Consider the following 24,559-nt stretch of genomic DNA (forward strand, 5'->3'; position numbering starts at 1 on the left):
TGTTCTTATAATAACCCTACACTACAGACTACTCCCATGGCACTAAGGGCTTTCTCCTTGCCTTGTTAATGACACTACCCATCAGGAATAAAAAGTCCTTAACAACAAAGGCTGCAGTACATTGCTTTCAATCTCCCATTATGCCTAGGACAGTTCTTTTTCAACAATAAGCCTTCACAAGGTACAATGAATAACTGTTAACTATCATTTGGATCATATTTTACTGAAGATCATTCAAGTGTGTGAAAGTTTCAAGTATATGGTTAGCATGGGACAAAGACAATCTTAAAAGAACCATTTTCTAAAATCTGGAAAACAGAAGTAATATTTCCAAGAAATAAGCCTAAAATCCCTGCATCATTTTATTTCAGAATGTTTATTTACTTGCAATCTATACAGAAGTCAAAAACACAGGCCTGGCAACAAGAACACCCACCAGAAAATAAACTCAAATCTTCATTCATAATCATAATCTTGGGCTGTAATAGGAAAGCAAGCTACACAAGTAAATCAATCACTCAATCACAAACACACATACATTCATGTGCATGTGTGTATGTACACACATATACCTATTCATACCCATTATTTCTCTCTACAGTTCAAAGCCTAAGTGATGAAAAAGTCTCATTCACTTAGAGATAGAGGTCAAAACAGACCTGCTTATTACTGAATATATGATTTAAACAAAAAAGAAAAACCCAAAATAGTGAAACAATTATTAATATATGTTCAAGAACACCTTCCTAATTAACTAAAAGTTTACCATCATTATGTACTTCTCTGATTCTTCTGGGATTTACAGACATGCACTCAAAACTGTTCATTACAATCAACTATTTAGATATTGACTATTCTGATACCCTTCTATTAACTTCTGCTGCACATCTTTTGATTATTTCCCTCTTTATAAGTATTTAAATCAGTAAACCTGAAGAACATCTATCCATATTTTGTTTCTTAATGTGCAAAAATTTTTTTAATGTCAGTCATTTTAAAGTTACACATTATTAGCACTTTTTTTCTATTAAGATAGCAAACCCAGGATCCTACAAATGAAATTACATCATTAACTGACAAAAATTTAAGGAGGTCCCTACTTCAATTCAATCACTTACCCTTCTACATGTGCTTTACTCTATTAACAAAACATATTTCAAATTCAGTTTGTGGATCAGTCCACAATGTAGGTTAAATTTTTCAAGCAAACATTTCTTTTGTAATGTCACTGAATGAATTCTAAGAGGCATACAATACCACATGTTTAGAACCTTAAGTTTTTTAATTTTTCAGTAATCTTATCAGTGTCATTGAGGAGACTCTCAAAAACACAAATATAGGAGGAAAAAACGGGAATATGACCTAGAGGATACAAGTTTTAAGCCAGCTTTGTCAAGAACTTGCTTTGTAATGTCTGGCCAATTGCTGAGTCTCAGGAATTTATCTTAGATACTAAGTAAGGGTATTGGATTTTACAAGAGCTCCCAAGTCCCCTCCAGTCTCAAAAGTCCACTGTATTCTAATTTCTTCTGTAAATAAACAAACAAATAAACAAATTTGTATAAATTAGAAGTATACTGCCATTTTGATTCAAGTGGAGGAGCTCCAAACAAGGAACTTTGAGGTCCTATAGATTAGTTACCACCCCAAACCAAAGTCTCACAGGAAATGCATGATTAATTCTGAAGAGATTCCTTACTGAAAATCTGAAAGAGAACCATTGAAAAAGTCAGTGCTCAATGAATCTGATATCTAAAAACACCATCAAGGATAATGTGATTTGCTTAGAGTGACAATATAGAGTATATGGTTGACTGCACAAAAAAACTAAGTTAATACTTCTGGGATTGTTGTTGTTTTCTGATCTATTTAAAGATAAATGCAGTGCTCTGAGATTCCAATTTATAATTATTTATCTCATCAAAGTAGCATGGGAATTATGTGTTTAAAATGGGAAAACTATGTAAAATGGGTGACCACCTCAGTTTCATAACTTGTCCCTTTTAATCTTTCCGATACAGACCTCTCTCTTACATTAAAAAAAGTTAATCATTTTACGAATGCATATTTAGAGCATCATTTCATGAAGTATTTTATTCATAGCTTTTCTTATTATAAATCAACACTCAAAAGTATTTGACCTATAAGCTCATTACTTATTCACTCTTTTATTTTTAGTAAATGACCAAATGAAGGTAATTTATTTAATAAGAATGTGAATTTATTTTCTCAAAGAAAAAGTTATATGCGCTCTTATGTAAAATATTCCATGTGAGTTCCCACTTGTGATTCCTCTATTTGATAAGCAAAGCAACACATCTATCTTCCCAAAAGATTATGATAATTATCAAAAATTATTACAAGGTCATAATCATCAGCAAGAAAATGTTGTACTCAAAGGGGAAAAATGTGTTAACAAAAAAAAAAAAGAAGAAGAAGAATTCTAGCCCTGATTCCGTCACCACCCAGAATGCAAACCTGAGAAATCCACTTGCCTTCTCAATGCCCTTTCTATACCATCTGTCAAGTGAGGAAAAGCCTGCCCATTCCTCAAGCCAACAGTGTAAAAAGAAAAGAAACCTTACCCAAATCTCTTCTTTCATATTTCATCTAGCTATACAGTTAAAACAACAGGTTTCAGTATACATCTGAATAAATTACTTTAGAATGATTAACAAAATGTTAGCAACATGATACTGACTCTAAATTACGACTCACCTGCATTACTGATTAACTTTCTCTCTAATGCAGACTTTTAAATAGTAATTCAAATTGCATGCTTATTTTTAACTGAAAACCTAAAAGAAAAATGAAAAGAAAGATCTCCATGTTTCCCTACTGACATAATTTTTAGTTTCCAAATTCTATGTTATATGTACTCTTACATAAAATGAGCACTCATTATGCTTTACAGACATCTTACACCTATAAATCTGTACTTTTTAAAAGGCTTCTAAAGGTATTTTCTCATAACATAACAGTGGAATGAGTAGGAAAGAATTTCCAGGTTACAGATGAAAAAAACTTAAAGTAGTAACAATAAACGACTTGTCCAAGATTACACAAGACCAGAACTTGGGTTTCTTGACTCATAAATCATTTTTGTTTACACACACACACACACACACACACACACACACAAAGCCCCGTGTAATTGCAGCTTCTTCCTGGGCCTAGAAAGATTGCAGAAATCATATGGACAAAATTTTCTCAAATGCTGTAAAGCCACAGTTCAAGGCTAGGGTTTCATGAACTTGAAAGGCAGCCTTCAAGACAACTGAAAAACTGTGTTTAGCTCAAAACCCAACCACATCCTGGAAAGTTCTGAACAATCTCTATGTCCCAAAATCCCTTGATTTTCCTACATGAACACTTCTGCCATTACGGGGGTCTTCCAAAAGCATCTTGTTCTACCAAGCATAATCCTTCTTCTGGCAAGGAAAATCCTTTTTTTAAACAGCACGCATTATTTACTGTTCAAGAATCTTTATAAATTCTGTCACCAGTTAGACCAAATTCTAATTCATCTTTAGAATTCAAGGCTTGCTGGATAAATGAAAAAAGCAAACATAAAGACCTATATGAAGAGTTACTATTTCAATTTTGAAAAATCAGGTATGTTTTACATTTAAAAAAAATTTTTTACATGTAGAAAAACATCCATTTTGATCTAAAAATTACATAAGGATATGTTTTCAAATAATGTTTTCATTTAACAAATAGTTATAGAATGCCTTAAAATGCAAGGTGTTACATTAGATTGGGTGACAAGATATGTAAAAATTACATCTCTTACCTTCAAAGAGCTTGAAATACAGCAGGTAAAGAGAAATAAAGACAAACTTCAAGGAATTATAATAAATTATGATATTGACTTTATTCCATATCAAATGATATTCCTAATATTCTAAGAGGCTTTGTTTTTCAAAACGGGGGGAGCGGGGTGTCAAATTGTATCAAATGTTTTTCTGTTCTACAAAGCATATAGTGCAAGTTTTCTTATTGAACCAAATGAGATAATAAGTCAAATTACTGGATCTCTTTTATTAAACCATCTTTATTAGCCTCAGATAAACTTTCCTTGGTCATGATTGATGATCCTTTAAAAGTACCATTAGTTTTAGTTTTATTATAGATTTATGTATCAATATTCACAAATGTTGTCTAAACTTTGCTCTTTAGTACACCAGAATCCCATGAGTTAATTGGCATTCCATGACAAAAATAAATGTTTTAAAAAAAGGAGAGGAGACCATGGTCAAATAAATCTATAAAATAATGGATTAAACAAAGTCAAGTAGATTTCCTTATTATCAGACTTCTCAGGAATCTTTAATATGCTAAAGTGCACTGTTAATATCTGAAATAGTACCCTACACAGCTTTTTCCAAACTTGAATAGCCACAAAATTCTTCCACACAACTTCTGTTAATATCTTGAAGAATTCCGGTAATCTGTCTAACATAGCTTAGTCAATATTTGATCTAAATGTTCTCTTTTGGTTCAATTTTTGGCAGGTTTTGGTATTAGGAATATACTAACTTGAAAGTGTAAATTGAAAGATTCCCATTCATTTAATTTTAAAAAGTAAAAATTTTTAAATCATGCCTAGAAATCCAATTGTGAAGGCAACTCTCGTGATTTTGTTTAATTTTTCCAAAGTTATTGGTCTATTCAAGTTACTATGTCTTGAGTCAATTTATAAAATTGATCTTTATCTTATTTAATGAGTTTTAAATTAAATTCTACTTTGGAATTCATATTATGACTTGTGATGGGTTAGTTTTATGTGTCAGCTTCACCAGGCTATGGCAGCTAGTTATCCAACCAAGCACTAACCTAGGTGTTAGCGTGAAAGTATTTTGTAGATGGGATTAATGACTACAATCAGTTGACTTTAAATAAAAGAGATATTCTTGATAATAAGTATGTGCCTCATGCAATCAGTTGAAAGGCCTTAAAAGCAAAACTAAGATTTCCTTGAAGAAGAAATTCTGCCTCAAGACTGCAGCATCAACGCCTGCCAAAGAGTTCTGTTTGGTTTCGTGGAGACTACTGAGACCCCTTAAAGCAGCCCACACAGGTTAGGCAAGGAATGGTCATGCCATTACTCTTCTCTTTCCCCAATACTCCATCCCCATTGTAGGGTTGATAACCGCAACCTCTCTTTCTAAACTATTGCTGGCATTTTACAGTATTTCCAATCTTTATAACAACTGTTTAGTCTCGCTTCTACATTTAATTGGTTTCAATGCTTATTGCCAATATTTTTGTATAGAGATTTCCCTTTCCCAAACTGAATTTTAACTCTTCTCCCAAAGTACATCTTCAAGTAATATTTTTTAAAGGGCACTTATGTGATAAATTTTCTCTAAACCTTGCAAATCTAAAGATATTATTCCAATACCAACATACATAAGCAATAATTTGGCTTTATAGACAGTTCTGTAGCCACAATCTCTTGTGCTCTCTTCAGACCTTTGAAGTAAAAAATTGGTATTTTGTGATATCAAAGAGAATACTTTGGTCCCTTCTAATTTCTTGGATGAACACACTAGTTCCTGTGATTACGCTCATTACTTATTAATTAAAACTGTCTATGTATTCACTAGTACTTAATCTAGTACTTGCTTGGAATAAATCAAGCTAGCACTCTAAGTCATTACCATAAAGGGCATGATAAGGAAATTACCTGCTTTTTGTTCATTTCAACACAAATGCATCTTTTGCTCTATGATCAATAAGCAATTCTGCTGATGTTCTCGTTTACGTTTCCTTTAATGGTAAGTTCTTGGATTATTTAAATCAATAATCATGCATTTTCAGCTGGCACATAACCTGCCTTCCACATACTGATGATTTATTAACCTGCAACTCCAGAATCTTATTTCCAACTCGGTTCTCTCTGCCTGATATCCCAAATCAACATGTCTAAAACCTTGAATAGGCCTAGCTCATTCCACCCATCCATTTCTTTAGCGGATGATATTGCCACCCAGCCATCCTATATAGTCCCTGGGTCATATGAGCCCTCTCACCTCCACGTACGTCCTCAATTTCTATTAATTTTACCTCCCAAATATCTCTGCTTATCTCAAGTCCACATTATCCTTGCTACTATACCTTATTAATTGCTCTCCCTGGCTTTCATGACCATAATCCCACTCGATACACTCACCATAATGATCTATCTAAAATGAAAATCTAATTATATCATACTTCTGCTTAAACCCTTTAATGAATGAAACACAATTTCCTTAGCCTGACTTTTTACTTGCCAGCCCTTCCCCCCATATAAATCCTATTTTCGGCCTTAATAAACCATTTACACTTCCTCCAAATGCCAGGGTATTCAATTCTATGTGCCTCTTACGCAGACTGAGCCATCTTACTGAAATATCCTTCTTAACCAGTCTGCCTGGCCAATCTTGCTTGGTACTCAGGTAACCCTTTGTAAAATATCTCTTTAAGTATTTGTTTCAGTGTATTATAATTTATCAGTTGCTTGCCCATCTGAGGTCATACCCATTAACTATACTAGCAACTACTACTTAAGGGCAGAATCCATTTCTTCCTCATTTTTATACGTCCAGTATATCTTAGGGTCCAATAAATACTTGTTGAATAACAAATTTGGAAAGCAAGAGGTTATAAGGAATACAGATCTAACAATTAGGAACTCTTAGTCCAAATCCAAATCAGCACCTACTTTTGAGTGATTCAAGAAAAGTGATCCTCCCTGTGTCTCAGTTCATTCCCCCTCTAAAGGAAAGTTCATAATGAATACATAATATGTGATGACAGAGTAAGGTCTCAAATCCGGATCTCAGGACAACAAATACAGGACTTTTTCTATCGTAAAGGAATGACAGAAAGAATAAAGTATTAATTATTTCTTCTATTCACCTTTACAGAAGAATTTCCCTATGAGAGTGTGAATCCTTATTCAGCCCTTTCACAGAAGTTTGTCCAAGGAGCTTTTGAAAAACTTTCTATTTGTTTAGGTTAACTATGGGCATGGGATGTGGTTAAAACAAATTTCCCTTATGTTTCTGCTGTATCTTTCAGTTACTCACACAGCAACAACTAAGGCCTGGCCAAAGCACATGATTACTAAGCCAGTCATTTAGCTGAAATATTAGAAAAATCATGGCACCCGAACTGTAACTATTCATAGCAAAATAATGACATAATATAAAGAGCTAAGATAAACAGGTTGTACTCATCTTTCAAACTTGATTATAAAAAAATTCTACTGAATTCCTTGTAATAAATAATTCACAGTAGTTCCATCATAACAAAGCTAATAAACCACTATGGAATACAGACTAGCTCTCAGAAATACTTTCATTAGTATGAATTATTTATTGTAAGGTCATTTCTTTTAACAGTCTTTGGTCTGTAGCAAGTACACACTAACCAAAAAGTCGTCAAAAAAAAAAAAAAATGAAAAATGCTTCTCATTTAAATAAAATAGAAGGAAAATTTAACGTAATTTTCTAAACTAACACATGGTTTTATATTTTATTCTTAAAACAAACAAACAAAAAAAGCTTAACTGCTCATATTTATTCATCCAACAAACATTTTTGGACATCTACTCTATTCCAGACATTGTACCATGCAATAATTACACAGTTTATAATAAACTATAAAATAGTTTTTAAAGCTCTCCTATTACAATTTTGATTCTCCTAAAAACTAGAAAAGGACACTGAGGCCTTGAGCTAAGTGAGAAAGCAATGACTTCATATTCGGGTTTTCTGATGCCCTCTTCAGTGAATCTGTGCACTAACTCTCACTCAGGCCCTGACCCCACTGGTAGCATCTGAATTAGTCAAAACAAAAGAGTCTATTTAATGGATAACTAGGTTAGTAGGGCGTAGCGTTTACCAAAACAAATCTCGAATGTTGTCACTTCTGCCAACAATTCATCCTTTCTCTCTGCTCCTGCTCAGCCATCTCCCCCACCCCACCCCCCCAAAAAATAGAGCCATAATAATTGCATCTTTCAGTTTTATGGGTTCTTGCATAGATTTCCAATGAATTGAGATTAAGAAAAGTGAAAATTAAGAAAGGAAGGGAATAAACAAATATGTAAAAGTTAATGACTCAGAGTTACACAACACTATCCTAGCCCTTAATAAGACTTTTCAATGTACTTAGAAGGCAAATCATGGCTATATTTTTTATGTTTTAAACTTTACCTTCCGGGAACCAAATTCAATTGCTCTTATATTCCTGTTTATGTCACCAAACTAAACTATTCTTGGAACGGATTAAGCAAAATAAACCTAGGCAGCTGCTAAACAAACTTTCTCACCAAACTCTGCCAAATGAGTTCAATCCTGACCTGCACCATCTTGCAACCCTTTTCTTGCTCTTTTGATCACAGACCATAAAATCACACCAAACTATGCATGTCTGGCTTTTAACATACAAAAATACATGATAGAAACAAATATATTGTCTTTGACACACTTATCATATGAAACTATGATTTTATGGAGATATAATCCAAAGAATAAGGATTACTATTTTTAATAGTAAGAATAACAAACATAATGTTATCCTGATGAAGCAATCCAGGATGTTATATGAGAGATTGTTTAAATATAAAGGATTCTGACCAAAGAACTGAAAATCTGGTTAATGACTACAGACTTTTGGACACCCACAATGAAATTATACAACTGATATGAAGTTAGTTTTCAGAAACCTTCTGAACCTGTGAAAATCCATACCTCTAACTAAAGAATGATAAAGCCTTAAAAAGGTGGTATAAAATACCTAGCTCTAAAACACGGATTTATTAAAGATGGAAACTAGCTTAGCTGGGGGTTGACAAGAAAATCCCTTCCATATAATAGCTATAGCTAAAGTCAGGCAGTGATCTAAGTTAACTTTTAGTTTCTCCCAGTATTCACTGGGTTATTTGTTTACCTTTTAAAGCAATTGCCCTTTTAAGTGAGCAAGGATGAACTTTCCATAGAAAGGCTCATCTGCCACTATATAATCTATCATCCCCTCTACAGTGATTACACCAGGCTCTACTCCAGGAAAGACCTTCTACTGAGCTCAAGAGCCACATAACCAACTGCCTATGAGACAGTGTGACCCATATATACCACAAGTATCCCGAACTGACAAGAGAGATGCTTCTCCCCTATACCTCCACATCTACCCACTCCCAACTATTTCTTGACTTGATGAGTTATACTGAATATGGATTCAGTCAGAATTCAGAGAGTTATTCTGGACTCTCTACTCAAACAGTGGGACTCTAAATTCTAAGTTGATCTGGTGAATATTTCTTCTCCTTTGTTCTTCAGCATTAGACACTATGACAACTTTATAACTAAGGCAAAAAACTATATTCCCTTATATCTTAGAATATTTCAACTCCTCATGTTCCCTAGCAAACAAGTAGGAATTTATACAACTTTGATATTCATTTGATTTGTAGGTAGTAAACATAGGGGAGGACCCATATGATTGTCTTAGTACCAAGATGACATTAAAGCCCAGCGGCAAGCATTATCTTGTATAAAGATATGAGGAGACTTCCAAAACCATCTTGGGGCAAAGTCTGTTCCTCCTAATTCTCATGATCATGCTTCCACTGCTTATGAAAAACTACAGAGTTAAAACTGCAAGAGAAATAGTAAATGAACCAATAGAATGTGACATTTTATCTTTTTATGCTAGGTGGAAGATAGTCACAGAACTGCCCCCAATGTGGCAGCAAGTGCCATGACATAAACAAAGTGTCCTAAAAATATGCAAGAAAATTAAGACTCTAATTTCTTTATTTCATCCCATTTCAATAAGGAGACACAGCTACTCAAAGGTGGTGAAGGGGTGTGGAGGGGGGAGATAAAAGTCCTAGAACTGGATATAATGATACTATCATCTACTCAGAACCCCAGGCAAAATACTGTGGGCTATCCTGGACTCATAGCTCTTATCGTCTTCTCCAACTGATTCCTTAAGTTATTTAATAAGCACAACCAATGTGTCTACCACAAAGCGGAAGAATTACAAAAAGAACCAAAGCAATTCTGACCTCTCAGGTTATCTATGGGGGAGACATAAATAAACAGACTTTTACAATATAAAGACACATGCATTATGACAGATACTATCACAGGTGTGCTGCTAATATAAGAGCTCATAAAAGGGATGCCTAAGCAGGCTGCCAGGGTCAGGAAAGGTCTTCCAAAGAAGACACTCAACTTCAATCTTAAAAGATGTCTGGGGGCTAACCAGGCAAATAAAAAAAAAAAAGGAGGCGGACATTCCAGACTAAAGCACGGAACTAGGGAACTGCAAGTAGCTCCGTAAAACGGGAGCATGGGATTCAGCAGAATCAACAGGCAAAGGTCAAATCATAATATGTTATGATAGGTTATTATTTTGAGGACAATAATCACAGGATTTTAAGCAAGGGGAAAACCTATCTAGAAGCAGAACAGAAGGTGTTATGGATGTTTCTAAAGAATTAGTTAATTAATTAAAAAAACTTAACCCTAAATTTTAAAAAGGGAACAAGAAAAGGCACTAAAAGGGTACTATTTGTAGAAAAGACATAATCCCTTTTCTTTGTAATTTTAGAGTATCAAGTAATATCACTGAAGTATGAATTTTCAAGTTCAAGTTAATATTTATTCCTTAACACATCTCGGAAACCAAACATATTAATACATTTTTTAAACAAATCTACATTTGAAGACCTTTTACACTAATCTTGATTCAATTTTGATGTTACTTCCTGATCTGCCATCAACTAAGCATGAAATAAAGAGGTAACAAGGCACCATAGCTTTTATTGCCATTCAAATCAAAATCTGAAAACATAAAGGTACAAGCAATTCTTCACAATCATATCACAGAAGAGGTTCAATCTTCTTAGTGTGGTAGTCAAAGCCTTTCACAATGCAATCTCTGCACAACTTTCCAGATTTATTTCCTTATGTCCTTCCTCATTAATTCATGAATATAAGTTGTATCTTTGGTCCATTTGGCATAAGCCCTTTACAGGTACTTTGAATGATTTTAAAAATAATTATTGACACTATGATTGTTCTTTTAAACTTTCAGCAAATAAAAGTTACGAAAAAAATGCTAAATAAATTGCATCTACTTTGAAGAGGAGCAACCTTTGGCTATGTCAGCATTTGTTGGCTACAAATCAAATGGACATTCTTCCATCAATTAGTAATTACTGTTAAGAAGAAAATAATTTCAATTTTTAAGTTAGTTATTTCTTTACTTAACTAAGTTTAATGTTTCCTTCATAAAGAGATTGTTCAAATGCCAAAACAGAATTAATTTGGTTAATATATATAAGCATCTTTTATGGGCCAGAAAGTGATTCCTATCACTTCACAGAAAGCCAAACCTCTAAACTTCAACTAGGAATAATCTGGCATCTAAAGAAGGGAATATAAGGATCCTTAAATGATGAGCTTCAAGTCAAGTCAATTTAACCTGACTGCTGGTCCTGTTTTAATCTCATGTCCTCACTCCAGGAACTCAACTCTTACTCTATTCCTTGTTACCTAAGCTTAATACGTGTGGCCAAACTGGTCTCTGTCTTGACTCCACACTCCTCCCCACTCCCACCAAACACGTCTGACATACCCATGTTTTTCCTTGTTTCCACCTCGCCCCACTGTAAGATCTTTCAAAATGCATAATTCAGAATTCGGATACCAAGCCCAAACTCTCAGACATCCCTGAATGTCCTGACAGTGATCACTTGCAGATTAGACCTTTACCTATTACACACAATAAGACCTCCCTCATACCATGCAGGCTCTTGCAGGGCCATGCCTGACATTCAGCTGAGAATTTCCTAAAACCAACTGCTCAATTATTCTGAATACTCTCTCACTGCTAGAACCTGCCCAGACCTCCTGACCCAAATAGTCTCCGGGATGTAGTCATCTGCCATTCCTTGAATGGCCAGTTCTGACAAGAATGGTCCCAGGCCCTGCAGGAAATACAAATATGTACAGGACATGATTCATTCCTTCCAGAAGCTCATATTCCAGTAGGGAAATTGTGACAATTACAAATACAGTGGAGTCAATAAGAACTAAAGAACTAAAGAAGAAGAAAGAGAGATTTCTTTATATTTGTATAATATTTGAACAGGGTCTTAAAGGATGAAGAAGATTTTAATGCACTGAGATTAAAGAGATGAAGCATGGGAAAAAGGCATTAAAAGCAGTGAAAAAAAAATAATGATAAAGCAAAGAGGCCACAAAGGGTACATAATTATCAGAAAATGATATGTTGTCAGATGCGACTAAAATGCAAGGGAGTATAAAAATAGTAATAAGACAAATGGGTCTAGAAAGGTAGATCAGGGTCACGCTGAAAGAAGAGGAACCAGGCAACATGATATAGTATTCCGTCATTCTTTGCTCCCATATTCTGTAATAAAAACTGAAATATTTTTAAATGCATAAAGCTGGATCTTTATTTCAATATGGCAAATACAATCTTCCAGACTCAAAAGGTAAAATAAATATCTGACAGAATGATTCAAAGCACTTTCTAATCTTAAAAAGTTGGCAAATAAGCTTGGCATCTCCAAGCTAAAATGGGAAGACCCTCTTGAGCTGTCTGTTGATTAAAATCCATCTTCCTTCTGTGATTACCTAGGAGATGAATGAGTTGCTAAGTAGTATTTATATCTAGAATCAATAAATAAAACACCATAAACAATGCAGGCAAAAAAAAAAAAAAACTAATGCATAAATATAAGTGATTATTATTTATATTTCAACCATATTTTTCCAACTATATTATAAGCACATATATAAACATCATAAACTATAAGTAAGTTGAAGCTTATTTTTCAACTATAAATTAGGCACACTAAATAACTATACAACTCACAAACCTACAGTTTTATATTATAGAAATCTTGAAACACTCTTTTCAAATGAGTGAACATTACAGAAAGTTGTTTTCCCATCTGCCTTTGTCATTTTCTGCATCTTCCTCTTCATTTAATTTTCAAAGGTTTCTTTTTTCCCTTCTACTGTATTGTGAAATTGCCACTGCTGTCAAAGTTTCTTTCTCACCACTCCTATGGTTCCTTCTTTAACTATAATCATTTCTGCTCACTTTCAATTACCTACTAAAAATTCCCAAATTTCTATGATCTATGGGATCCAGCAGGCAATGAGGAGAACAATAAAGGATGGAAAAGAAGGATCATAAAGCGAATAGAATCACAGAATCATTCATCTTACAGCTGCTGGGGATCTCCAGAGATCATCTGGTCTGCCACTCTGCTTTCAAAGTACTGCCTTCCAAGTTCAGCGACAGTTCACCTCAGTTTCAAATTGGGTTTAGTATCAAATGCAACGCAACCAACTGGATTATCTTTCAAACATGCTCAAAAATGCATACTCAAATACCCCACAAAGTTCACAAAAATTAAAAATAAGCATTCTTGTCTTACTGTGGAAATACTGGCATTCAGATGATGACAACCTACCATACTAACAAGAAAAATCTAAGAAAGTAGCACCACTCCGTCAGGAGCATACTCAGAAACAAAGGTCCCGACATTTCCTAACTCAACACTGTTATTTTACATCATTAGAGTCCAGGCTCCTTTTTATTACCTGAACCATTAATCACCCCATCAATGCTCTTCCCTAGGCCAGACAATCAACTCTTAAACTGAGTTCTGTGGATATTAATTTAGCTCACACCAATTCTCAGGCCCTGTGCCTGGCATTTGAAAAGATATAAAAATGAACCTGGACTTTAAAACTTTCTATGTCAAGCTTCCTCTTATTATTATATTTTAAAAGGGGGTGGGGTGGGAATGGTGGTGGAATAGTCACAAAGAAGAAGGGCCTTGTTTGTTTATAAACTCTAAATTAAAGAAAAAAGGGGGAAAAATCTCTAATAGCAATTTTAAATGACCAAGTATCCTTTCTTGAATAAAGAGCATCGTTGGCATGCTCTATATCTACTAACAAGGGGAAAAGTTAGAAGGGACTCAAGCACCAGACACCTGTTGTTATCAAAGTTCCAAATGGAAATAAGGCAGTCATGGAAAAAGGAACAGGTTACTCATCACAATGTTCTTAAGCTCTTTCCATCACAGCCAGATATACAAGACAGAAAAGCTTAGTGCAGCCAAGTCATGGAGCAAAGTTCAGAATGCTAACTAGAGGGAGCAGCAAGATGCAAAAACTCGATGTAGTAAGGCAAAGTTTGGCTTATGCCCTTAAGCAAAGAGCAAAGCACCTCAAGGAAACTGGCAAGGGAAGTGGTAAGCTTTCACACCCAGCTGAGAAATAGATAGAAATGCCAAAATTGGTGAGAACAGCCTACAATACAAGCAATACACTAACAAGGGGCCCTTTGGGAAGAAACTAAAACTAACACTTAGGTATCCTATTTTCTTTCATGTTGTATCAAGTGTAATTTTCTCTTCTGTTATTACTTAATTGTTAATTATAAAATATTTATACTTCTTTATCTAATTTATGTGATCTATAACAGTGATATCAATAACACCTATGCGTATTTTGAGCAAAGACAATGGTTACAAATGCTAGAAGAGTCTGATTATTAGGCCTAAACTACTCCAAAGGGCTATGTAAACCCAGCCAGAAATGATGTTATTAGTAGGAATGAACTCTCATTACTTAAAAAAATAAATAAATAAAAGAATAAAAGACAACATGGTATTGAGCAACACTTGCGTTAGAATAACCTGCAGTGCTTATTTAAAATGCAGGTTGTCATCAAAGAGCAGTGGCTTTCCAAATCTGTGTATAGAAAAATACACAGGGTACTAGTTTTAAAACGAAATTTCTGGGCCTTGCCAGTACTTACCAAACCACAATCTCTGACAGAGACATTCTGAGGAACTCAGTTTGAGAAAAAGAATAATAGAACAAATGCTTTGAAAATGTAACTTATTTTTGGTGATGGCAAAAAGATCACCCATATATTTTTGAACAGTTACACAAATTTTGTAAAAATTATTTAAGTGTACAAATAGATATAACTATCTCAAGGAATCACGAAATCAATCCTTTAGAATTGACTTGATTCATCTCTGATCATTCTGCTTTGCAAAGTAGGAGTTCCACTGAAAGAGGGAAAATGTATAATAACCAAACCATAACCAACCTCTAAAAGACAGGCATAAAAGCCCTGAGCCATTCATAATCCCCAAATCTTAACAAGAGAAGAAATTAGAGGGAGAAACTAGTCAGTAGAGTCGCCATGTATTTCAGGCACACAAGAAGCAATGGGGGCTGAGTTACTTTCAATATACCTAAACGACTAACAACAGTGAGGGCTGCCTCTTGTGAATCAATGTGTCTGATACATGTATTTATGAAATATGGACCAGCGATCTCTGTGACCACCCACTGAACTTTTTGGCCTTTACCATGCTTTCTACTGCCCCAAATTATCAGTTTCTTCCTAGGATTAGCATCCATAATAGTATTTCTCTCCTTCTTTGATCCTATTTAACAGTGAAGTTACAGCAACATGCCCTAATGTTCCTCATTTTAGAGGCAACAGAAATATCTTACTGATATAAATCATACACTGGAATATCTGCTGACTTGATTATGTGATCAAGGCCTGATAACAGGCAATCAGAGGTCGAAAATCATCAGTCTTTCAGCCAAGTCTTTACTGAGCACCTACCATGAACAGAGCAAAATTCTGCAAATTCAGAAAAAGTAAAAGAAAATTATAAAAAAAAAATTTTAAACGCTATCCCTACTCTCAAGGACATTACAAAACTAATACAGAGGGCACTAATGACTATGAAAGAAAGAAAAGGAGGAAAAGAGGAAGGGAGGGAGGGAGACAAGGAAGGAGGACAGAAGAAAAAGGACCCTGATACGAATTTTAGGAAGCCTGGAATCTAGTGGAACATGGATTAGTAAAATTACATCCCTGGACTTCAGTTCATCCTCACATCAAATGAAAAAGCCAGTTCAGACAATTATCAAGTTTTCTTCCGAGTCTGAAAGTATCTGATTTTGTTAAATAGGATCAAAGAAGGAGAGAAATACTATTATGGATGCTAATCCTAGGAAGAAACTGATAATTTGGGGCAGTAGAAAGCATGGTAAAGGCCAAAAAGTTCAGTGGGTGGTCACAGAGATCGCTGGTCCATATTTCATAAATACATATATCAGACACATTGATTCACAAGAGGCAGCCCTCACTGTTGTTTGTTAGTCGTTAAGGTATATTGAAAGTAACTCAGCACCCATTGCTTCTTGTGTGCCTGAATTATGCACTTAAAGCAGCGTTTTACAAGCTGGAGGTCAGGACTCCTAACAGAAACAAGATGATAATGCCAAGTGGAAAAACTTGATTTCAGAACAGCTGGTTCTGTGGTAGCAATAGAATACTAAGTGCAGATTACATATTTACAGGAATCTGAAAGTAAGAGTATAGATTTTGCTTGTTAAATGTTAAGTGTAAGAGTGATTCAAGGAAAATGGGAAATCTGTGTAATAAAAGGAACTCTTTCATTATCAACAGCTGATATTTTAAACACTCGAGGTTAAGTTATAAAATAAAATGAAATTGAAAACACTATGCCAGTCAACAAAATATTTATCAAATATCAAACCTTTTAAAACTTTAATAATTGTTATGTTGAAAATGGAAAGAAATGTCAGTTTTCACTGAATATCCACATGTAGTACCACACTGATTCTAAATGTGTCCTAACACCAACAGCAATGAAGAAAATGAGAAGTGAACCTGTAGGTTGCCATAAGAAATGAAAATAAACCATCAATTTCTTTCCACAAAACCAATCTGTCATCAAGCATTCTTCTTGCAAAATAATCTTTTAATTACTCTGAATTTGTTGAATAACAAACCATGCCTAGAACTAAACTCTTTGGAATAAAGACCTACTATTTGTCTAAAATAAACTACCTATTCTCCAGTTCTGAGTGTCTTTATGACAGCATGCAAATATATCACATTATTTTAATATAGGGTCCAGTGGTTAGATATAAAAGCAATGGAAGATCTGCAATTCTTTACATTTTGGAAGTACAAACAATCTTTCATAAACGTATCTATTCAACTTGCCCAATCATAATGTAATAGAGGATCATGTGGCTTTTTTATGGTTACAACCATGACAAAATTTACAGTAATTTGCCCAGGTAAATATGAGAATATGGCAAAAACATTTAAACAATTAAAGGAAAACAGAACTGTCAGCATTCCAGAAAAAAAAAATTTTTTAATTTGCCATATTTAAATCAGGATTTTAAGGATCTTTTTACAACCTCCATTTTTTGTTGCACTGGAATATAACTCTCCAAGCTTCTGTAGTTTTTATCTACCTGGGAAACTAAGGATAACTGGCCTCTTCTCCAACCTTCAAAAAAAAAAATCATAAAACAAAACATTACCTCACATGTGGGAACCATTAAAATATGAACTGGAAATCACAGGGCAAAAGGAAAGGAGCAGAGTTCAGGCAGAGAAAGTATAAATGGCAGAAGAGGTTAGGAAGGAGCATGTTCAGAAGCGCTGGGACCAGGCAGAGTGGATGACAGGAACTATCATGACAAGATGCAGTCAAAAACAGGACATGTTTTCCCAATCCCAAAGGTCCTAATAAAGGAGAAAAAGATAAAATGAAACTAACACTTAATGAGCCTAGTACCATGCATTTACAAAGATATTTCCATTTATTCCTCAAAGCAATCTAATATAAATTGAGGAATCTATGGCCCAAACAGATTAGGTAACTCAAACAAGGTCATAAAGTAGGAGATAAATATGGTGCTTCATTTCACCTAATCTTTTTTTCACATCAGTCTAAACACAAAAAATCGTATTTGTGTGGTAGGGCCAAGTAAAGAGAAGAGGCTGTTCGTGGGTGGCAGCAACTATCCAAGAAGCTCTGAATGCCCAGTCTCCACCTGATCTCCCTATTGAATGAGTGGTCAATATCCCTGCATGTCCAGAACCCACCCCAGGCTTGAGCTGGAAAATTCTAATGTGTAGTTTATAAGCTGTTGCATTTGCCACTCCATTCTCCTGCTTCTCAGTAACTCCACACAGGTCAGCCTATAGCTATTCTTAGAGGAAACGGAGAAGGCCTCCCCTCATCAGCCCCCACAGGGCACACACACCCTGACTGTAGAAGCTCCACCAAAACACAGGCCCTTGCCAGTATTTTTTTTTTTTAAGATTTAGTCAATTTTCCTTAAAAAGAAAAAAATCTACCCACTCCCTCATGTCAGAAATTCCTTCTAAAGGCAAGAAAGGTGGTCATTCCAGTAAACTTAAAATGAAAAATACTAATGAAACACACCAAAACACATTCATATTAAAGTGTTTTAGTCAGTTAAGCAAAGATAAATGACTGACATCAGATTCCATCTTGGTTTGTTAAAAAGAGGGAAGCTGGAGAGAGATGCACATTCATTCAATGTTCCGGGGTACAGAGTGATGGATGGATAACCCTGAAAAGGTAGATAACCCTGAAAAGGTTCAGATGTGTATCAACACTCTGAAGTAAAACAAGAAATTTGGGAATGCATAGCTGGGCATTATTCTGAGGGAAATGGAGAAAGTCACCAGGTTGACACAAGGGTCAAAGGACCAAGAAAAGGTTATGAAACACTGCCATGGAAAATCCATATCAACCCAAACACTAAAGTCCTAGAATCACATTTAGACCTTTAGTATTATCTTCTATAGCAGGCATGGGCCTGCAGATTCTTTGTATAAATTAAGTTTTATTGGCACACAGGCAAGCCTATGCATCCATGTATTGTCTATGATTACAATGGCAGTAGTTGCCACTGAGACTATATAGTTCACAAACCCTGAAACATTTACTATCTGGGTCTCTACAGAAAAAGTTTATGAACCCCTGTGCTATACAAAAACAATCTGGAATGAAAAAGTAGCCCTTAACTACTTATACTATCACCAGAAAACCAGTTTACAAAAAGGCTTATTTTCATTAAGGAAAACGAAACATATATTTCTGTACTTTTATAATTTATAAACCCTTTAAGTAAATTTTGTTCAATTGTACACTGCTCTGATTAACACTCTGGGTAACTGAAGCTACAAAACAGCCCATTTTTTAAGCTCATCTCAAAAACAATACAACAGAGCTTTTATTTCTGACAAAATTAAAGTTATCCTCATAAAATTAAGGACTGCTTCATGATCGTCTGTCCTTCTCATTCCTACTGCTTTCCAAAACCATGAAATACATTATCTACTTTGTTTTCTTTAGAACAAGAAATAATTTGTGAAGATATACAATAAATAGGGAATAACAAACTACTGATCACCAAAAAAGGAATCAGCAGCTTAGTATAATTCCGTGATTGAATGGTTCCACATTAGTTTTGTGTTTAAGTCTTAAAATTCTGAATTCCATTATATTCTACGAATAAATATATTTCATTACAATTATACATTATTCACCCTAAAAAAAAAGAGAAAAAGAAGTAAATTGAAATATTCTCAAGAGTATTAAAAAAATGCTTCTTAAAACATCTTGCTATATAGTTATAGCAATGCTGATAAAGTAATTCTGAGTAAACAGCAATCATACATGCCATTCATTAATAAGACACCCTCAAGTATTATACTAAGTCTGTTACTATGTACTATAATAAGTTTGCTACTATGTTTTATGTATGGTGTACTTAAAATGCCTCTGCTGCATCAAATTTAAACCTACACACATAACTGTTGAGCAGATATTTGAAGGGACAAGTATTTTAATTTGGATGAAACTGGAATGCAGACAGAGTATTGCTTTGTGCAGCTGCAGCCACACTGCACATTTTTAAAATACCAGTCTGCTTCAAAGAAAAAAATCAAAGGAAACAAAACCTGAAAGGAATTTCATAACTTATCTAATTAAGCAACTTGTTTTCTAAAACTGCATTAAATAAGCACAACTCTCTCCCCTCCAAATGCCCTAAATGTTGCCTACATTAGTACTGCTATAAAGAAATATTTTAAAACATTAGACAGTTCCTAGGAAAATAGTGTTTAGTTCTATGAATACTGTAAAAGTCTCTAATGATATTTCTGACCACAAATTTAAATGAAAACAAGAACTCTACATTTCAGCAAATAGCTGAGAACAGAATACTTTAATATGTGCAATAAATCAGAGCCCAAAATTGTCAACTGCAGCACCAAGAAGACTGGGGGCGGGGGGCAGTTATGAAGTTAAATACATATTTTTACTTTACTAATCAGATATGTTCACTATACTGGCCTCTAATCTCCCTTCCTCCAATAGTAGGTTGCCATCATACCAGACTTTACTCATTCTTGGAGTAAGGGCTGTTTTACTAGGCTGCAAAGGAGCTCTTGAAATTGTCCAGCCAGGAAAATGTGTATGAGGGGAAAAGAATGGAGGCTGCTTACTGGTATTATCAAAATAAATAATCCTGAATAGTAGTTCAGAATATAAAATACGACTGCACTACTGAAAATAAAATTACAGTCCTTGCTTTTAAATTGATAAGATTTTTAACCTTGGAAAGATTCCAAAGTAACTGTGGAAACGCTTAGCGATTTAGATTCCTGACATTTCTTGGTTTTCATTTTCAAATAATTTCAGAGTAACACCCCCATCCGCGCGAGGAATATATTTAGATCGCGGAGCAGCTTGTTTCTTAACAATTGCAAAGTTTCAAAGTGATGAGTTCAAGGTGGAGGTGAATCATGAAACATGACATATACTAGGGGTCAAAGGAACCTGGACCCTTCCTCACCCCTTTATTTTGCCGTATTCATGTCACACACCTATCTCGCAGCCTTGAGTCCCTCCGCCTCCCAACAACCTCGGAGGAGGAACTTTCGCTCCAAGCTCAGCTCCGCTGAAGGAAGTATCCGCACCCCGGAGCGGGGAACCGCGATATCCTCGCCGCGCATTGGCTGAGGAGCCTGTCAAAACTATAAGGGGCGGGGCCTCCCGCGGGAGAACGTAATCGCAGTTAAACACTTCTGGGGGTCCTCCGGCTTCCCCATCAAGAGAGAAAGCAATTGGACTCCACAAAGGGTTCCTTTGCCTTTTTATTTAGAAGGCACTCCTCTCACCTACAATATCTCCCTCTTGGACTTCTCCAAAAGGTACAGATTTTTCAACGCTCCAATATCTCTCCCCTACTCCAGGAAGCCCCCATCCAAGATCAAATAGAGGATACTGCGGTTTTAGGAGTGAAGCAAGCTCTGGCTGGATCTCCCCAGCAACAGCAGAGGATTCCTGCTTCCATTTCCTTTGGAAACGAAGTAATTGCTTAAATTTTACGTTAGCAGTTTCAACTACACTGTCCTTCAAGTGTTACAGCCAAGAATACTCGACGTCCGTTCAGTAAGAGTTACCACCAAGCACTACAAAGTTAATTATATCTCCTGATTTTATTATTCACTGTTTTAAGTGTTTATTATTCACCGTTTTCAGTGTTTGCCCGGTTGTTCCAAATATACCGTAAACTTTCTTAGTGTAAGTACTAGGTCATACTTCGCCCACACCAGCAGCACAAGGTCCTGAACAGAACAGACTTATAACCCACATATTCTCTATTTTGTTCTGTAATGCAACCTGACAAGACATATTGCTGTCGCCTATAGGGAGTGTGCATGCTCTTTGAGATTGCAAATTCCTTGGAGGAAGGATAAGAAACAGTGGTTCTAAAATGCTGGGTATGCAGTGCTCTACAAGCCATGAGCATCTGATGCTTTCAACTGCACCATTAAGGTCAGTAATCTGAAAGGAGGAGGAAAATCATTTCATTTCTGTATTACATTTCTGATTTGTATTTCAGTCACCAAAATGACTCAAGGAAAGCAGCATATCTGACTGTAAAATGAGTATATTTTTAGTATTTATCCCTAACAAGGACTACAGCTATGCAAGAACACGGTTCATCCGTTTGATTCATCTTCTCCCAAGGCCTTCCAGTATAAATGAAAGAGGTAACAGAAAGAGTTCTTTAGACCTCCACTGCTGCATCCTCTAGGCCGCGTTCGCTTCATGACACTGTCCTAGAGCAATGTGGTCTTCTCGTTTTTCTTCTGTTTTCTTTGGGCTCCCCTTTTATCTCTCTGTCTTTGGCCTCAATTTTCAATTCCCTTCTGTCTGTTCCATTGCCACCATCACCACCAATGTTCGCAACTGCTTTTCAATCCCTCTCTCCAACATTTCCTAATCCTGAGTCCCCCTAAAGCTCATTTTCCAACAGGTTTCTCACCCTCCAGGTATTTCTGAAGCCACTTCAGATATTCTATCTGCCCGGCTCCCACCACCCACTCTCCAACAGTGAGTGAACTTCACTTTTCTAAATCGGGCTGCTGCCGAATCCTGACAGCTGGCCCTAACCAATCCGCGAGAGATAAATAACTGGCGCCACCAATGAGCACCCGCCGGGAGGTAGAAGGCGGGACTTCTCCTAAGTTTCTCGGGTCCTGAAACCAAAGACCTGTTGCCGCCGCGGCCGCCACAAAGTTTCTTAGTTACCGTGGCACCCACAGCAGCCTCTGTCCACCAGGGCCCATACCAGGCACGATGTTGCTGTAGCCCGCTCCGACCACTGCCAACCAACAGGACTTAAACCCCAACCTGGCTCGAGCGCGGCGCGCCCCGCCCCACCATCCCCGGGCAGGGGGATCCCGGAGGCCGCCCGCGCGTTCCCGACCTTCCATTCCCCGCCGTGCTCCCGCAGGAAGCCCCACCCGGCCCGGACGCCGGAGTCCCGGGCAGCGACTCACCAGGAAGTTGGGAGTTTTCCGTTCTCCCTCCCGCGAGAGACCTGGGGCTCACGGGCGGCTCGGTCAGGCGCCGCCGTGGGCCCGCTGGGCCGAGGGCTGTGGCTGTGAGGCCTGGAGCCGATCGGCCACTTTCCACCGCGCCGCCCGCGCGGACGCTGCAGGCTCGGGCACCCACCCTGCGCACTGCGAGGCGCGTCCCGAATGCGAGCCTAGCGGCGGCCCATCCTCCCTCAGCTCCCACTCCTCCTCCGGCGGCCGCCGCTGTCAGGAGTGTAAACATCCCGGCATCCCCGAGGAGTGGGGCGGGGCGGACGCCGGCCCCTCCCCGTACTCCGCGCCGCCTGAATCCGGCGGGCCGCGGAATAGGGGCTTCCCGCTTCCTTCCACAGAGACGGTGACCTGGGGAGGCTCTGGCAACTTTCCCAACTAGAGCTGAAAATGCTGTTTAGGAGCCCCTTCCGGCATATCGTTTTCTGTTGTCAAGGCCTTCGGTGGTGTGAAGCGCGTTGTTCTGCCCCCTTAGCCCTCTTTTCCTGCTTCGGGCTAACTTCCCACCAAGCCAAGGATCCCCTTTTTAAGAACTTGTTTTTTCTTCTTTTATATCTAAATGTCCCACTTGCGTGTGATTCACGATTTGGTGCTGCCCCCTTGTTCTGGATCACACCGTTTTGTTTTACAAGGCGTTTGAAACTATGTTTTCTAAGTTAAATGTGCTGGAAAATGAGGTGAAGAAGCGTTTTCCTGAGTCTGGCTAAGCAAGCTTTGTACTAAAGGAAGAATGCCAGCAGAGAACAGTGGTTTGGGGGACATTTCTGAAAGGTCAACTGCCTGGTTTGGTACCGGGAATCTTTCACATACGACTCCAGAAAATCGTAGTACAGGGAGCAGCAAACGGATTGCTTTGAATCCTCCGGCTTCGCCACCGAACACGCACTACTGGAGGAGACATCTAGGAGGCAGTAGGGAGTCAGCCACACCTGATTTCAAATCTCACTTAAGTGATTTAACTCTGTGACCTGGCGGCAAGCTGTTTGACCTCTCCGGGTCTCAGTGTCTTTCTTTGTAAACGGAGAATAGTAATAATATCTATCTCGTCGGACCACGGTTAGAATGAAATGAGTTAAAGCATAGAGCCTGACAAGAGTGCTCATTAAATAGTTGCTATTATTTCTAGGTCTTTCAGTAATTTGGCTTCCTTGCCAAAAATGAGTCGATTATAGCTCAACCATTTAAAATGTTAAAACTATAAAATTAGTATTTGGAAACTCATTTTTAGAAAGAATGATTCAACGTCAGAGGAGACATTTAAGTGGCTAAACAAGTATTTCATGAATAATATTGTTTATATTTGTCAATATGTTTGTAATAAATAGACTGTTCTAAAGAATGAAGACACAACAGTTCAAGATACAAAATCCCTGCTCCCAAGGATCTTACATTGTAGTAGGAAATGACAAAAAAATAAGTCAGTAAGTACACACCATGTCAGTGATTTGTAGAAAAGTAAAGCAGGGTAAGGACACGAGGAGAGGGAGGGTGCTATTTTAAATGTTTATCTGGGAAGCCTGTCTGACATTTGAGCAGGGACCTGAGGAAGTAAGAAAATGAATCATTTGGCTATCTAGGGGTAGAGCATTTTACACAGAAGGAAAAAGTGCAAAGACCCTGAGATGGAAACAGGCTTGGCGTGTTTGAGAAACCTTTAGCTAGAACCAGTGAGCAATGGGAGAGCAGTCTCAGATGAAATCAGAAGGAATGG

At 36.9% G+C, this 24,559-nt stretch overlaps 1 protein-coding gene across 2 annotated transcripts in view; it reads right to left on the bottom strand.

Annotated features, from left to right (window-relative positions):
* The window catches only part of NEK7 (NIMA related kinase 7), a 141,660-nt gene extending 118,600 nt beyond the window's left edge, over nt 1-23,060 (bottom strand). Inside the window, exon 1 of one of the 2 annotated variants that reach the window (XM_037825096.1) lies at nt 22,801-23,056. The gene's annotated coding sequence lies outside the window, so the exon portion shown is untranslated. Of the gene's footprint in view, nt 1-22,800 lie in introns of both variants that reach the window. The other variant, XM_037825097.1, reaches the window with a different exon arrangement.
* Nucleotides 23,061-24,559: the final 1,499 nt, after the last annotated feature.

The sequence above is a fragment of the Choloepus didactylus genome, chromosome 2 (assembly GCF_015220235.1).
Source record: "Choloepus didactylus isolate mChoDid1 chromosome 2, mChoDid1.pri, whole genome shotgun sequence".
In the NCBI taxonomy this organism is placed as follows: Eukaryota; Metazoa; Chordata; class Mammalia; order Pilosa; family Megalonychidae; genus Choloepus; species Choloepus didactylus.